This window comes from Peromyscus leucopus, chromosome 7 (genome assembly GCF_004664715.2).
Source record: "Peromyscus leucopus breed LL Stock chromosome 7, UCI_PerLeu_2.1, whole genome shotgun sequence".
Lineage (NCBI taxonomy): Eukaryota > Metazoa > Chordata > Mammalia > Rodentia > Cricetidae > Peromyscus > Peromyscus leucopus.
In genome coordinates, this window is record NC_051069.1 from 82894577 (window position 1) to 82897970 (window position 3394).

Genomic DNA, 3394 nt, shown 5'->3' on the forward strand with positions numbered 1-3394 from the left:
GTGGCCTCCAAACTGTCCAGCTGACATTTTTTGTAATAATCCAATCCTTGTTTTGATAAGAACCTGTGTTCATTCTCCTGGTCATGTCATGCTTACATGTTTTCTTAATATTCATTTGGATATTAGACATTCTGATGAGACATTTTACAATATTTGAGTTGATAAAATTAAAAGCTCTACTGGGCTGTACTGCAGCCAAACATCGGTTTTCTATTCTTTGATCAGTAATAGTAGGTGGAAGATACAACACATTTTCCTGCCTACCTGTTCATTTGGTTTAGTATATTCAGTAGACTATTGCAGAAGACACCAGTTTTAATGTCCTGTACAAATAATCTCATGATGAAAGGCAGGACAGTCACTAAAACTTTGCAAGAAAGAGGGACCAGAAAATATTTTACAGAATTAATTTATAGTGTGTTTTTTTTTTTTTTTTTTTTGGTTTTTCGAGACAGGGTTTCTCTGAGTAGCTTTGCGCCTTATAGTGTGTTTTGAGAGAGAAGAGTTTCCTTAAATCATGAATTCTGTTTTAATAGTATCCATCATCACTGTTCTTTATGTAGAACAAATTCAGCATAAGAAAATTTTGATTGAAATAGGCAATTATTAGAAGGAAGAAGATGCATATAAATATCTTTCCTAGTATGAATAAATAATCTTCTGTTCTTATCTCGAAGATGATTTAATCATCTATCTAATTTAATTTAAATTTGCCAATAAGTATTTTTAATTAAAAATAAACAAACAACCTTCAGGCCAGCATCTTCTAATGGAAATTCCAATTTCATTTAAGAAAATGCAATTAGATACTAATTTCTGGGGTTGAAATTTCTGGTTATGTGCATGCTGGGTAAAGAGGATGTTACATGTATGAAGCTTCCTTGTTTAGTTTTTAAACAAAAACAGCATATCATTTGAAATTCTAGAATTTATTCTCATTCATCCATTCAATGACACTTTGGTGTCATTGCCAGGCAATATTGTAACCACCAAATTAAAACAGTGTTGAAACATCCCTACTTCATGGACATCACATGCTGAAGGGTGTAACAAGTTTTTCTGTCCCACAAGTCAGCTCCCAAATAATGGCACAGAGACTTACTATTAATTATGAAAGCTTGGCCTTACTTGGGCTTGTTTTTAACTAGCACTTATAACTTAAATTAACCCATTCCCATTAGTGTACGTTCTGTTATGTACCATTCATCCTGCTTCTTCCATGTCTCCTGGCATCTCTTTGACACCTAGATTCATCTCCTTCTTCCTCTCTCTCTCTCTCTCTCTCTCTCTCTCTCTCTCTCTCTCTGCCTGGAAGTCCTGTTTATACCTCCTGCTTAGCTAGTGCCCAATCTGCTCTTTATGAAACCAATCACAGCAAATACATCTTCACACAGTATACAAATATCCCACACCAGAGGAGAGTTGAGAAATGGCAAAAAACAAATAAACAGCTAAAATATAGAGTATACAAAAGAAAAATCACCAGGGAGAAAACTAAGTCCGAGGAGGGGCAGACTTAGGCTTAATGCATCTTTTCCACAGCTGAGCACTTATGTCCAATTTCAAATGAAAATACAATTTTGTTTTACAAATATTTAAAAGAAATATGACAGGAACTTAATGAATTTAAAATCTAGTAGAAGGCAGAGCTATTTAAAGACTTTGAAGAACATTCACAGAGGCCAATTTCAGAAAGCTGTATTAATAGCTCCTATAAATAAAAATTCTAAGAAGAGCAGTTATTTTGCAACAAGGTCATCCTCCACACTCACCCCCATCACCTGCACACCCCACAGAGCACAGAGATGGTGATAACCCGGCTCTGGGAAGGCAACAGAGATACTGGCAAATGGATGCAGATGGAACTTTAATACAGAACAATTACATTTCCTGGTATTTCTTTTAAGGCTGTGGTGTCCACATGGAAATCATGGTGAAGATTTCTGTTAAGGATCATCATTTCCTTGCATAGTAGAAAGCACACAATCAGAGTGATTTTCTTAGTAGAGATGGTATGAATGTTATTCAGCTCCCTTCACTTCTGACTACTGACAAAGCATGCACACTGATTTACAAGGCAGATGTGCAGAGGACAAGCGTGGGAGTGGAGCCACCATTTCCCGAAACTTCTGATAATATACTAAAACTGTATTTGAGATAGGAAAAGTATATTCAATAGCAAATCAAAGAAAAATAACAGCATGATTCCATGAAAGTGTTAGCTGCCCTTAAGTTAGAGGAGATTAAAATGAGTTATCACTAAAGGCTCATATGGTGGGCTGGAGAGATGGCTCAGCAGTTAAGAGCATACTGGCTGCTCTTCCAGAGGTCCTGACTTCAGTTTCCAGCAACCACATGGTGGTTCGCAACCATCTATAATAAGATCTGATGCCCTCATCTCCTCATCTGGAATGCAGACAGAACACTCATCCCAAAAATAAAATAATAAATAAATAAATAAATAAATAAATAAATAAATAAATAAATAAATAAATAAAAATGAGGCTCATATGGTGCTTTAGCCAAAGGTATATTGTCCCTAATATATCATGTCAAAAAAAAGTTACCACAATACAGACAAATGATTTACATCTGTGACATCCAATGCAGAAGTCATGAGCTACCAAGCACTGTAACTGTGGCTAGCAGGAATGAGACCCTGAGTTTTTAACAGTTATTTAATTAGTTAGCCTCATACCTATCACCAGTGATTTCCACACTGTGCAGCACGGTCTATCTACGTAAATGTATCACTTGACAGCAGATGCCAATGCAAGGATGCTGAGCTGTGCAGACCATGCTCCTGCCTCCCACATGGCAGCTTAGCTCTCTAGAACTTCCACTTGGAATGTGCAGTCACTAGTGGACTAATGGTTACTATGGTGAGAAAACCCGTGCTTAACATGCCTTTGTATCACTTCAAAGTGGCAAAATAAACCTGCTTTCCTAATGACTTGATAAATAAGACAGAGGAAAAAAAAAAAAGGAATGAATGGGCCTCTGTGGTCTTTCTTTCTTTTTTAATATTAGTCTTTTTATTCTTTTAAGAATGATTTTTTTTTTCAAGGTTAGAGAGATGGCTCCTAAGAAGTGCTTGCCAGACAGGCATGAGGACTGAAGCTTAGCTCCTAGAAACTCACATAAATGCAAGGTTGCTGAGGCATCCCACCTGTAATGCCACCACACGGGAGGCAGCAAGGGAGCAGGCAAGGTGACGAGCAGACCAACTAAATGGGTAAGCTCCAGGTTCCAAACCAGATCCTGCATCAGTAAATGAAAGTTATTGAGAGAGACATCTGTGATCAGCCTCTGGTCTCTACATATACACACACGTGTGCTCACACAGACATATGAATGCTACACACACACACACACACACACACACACACACACA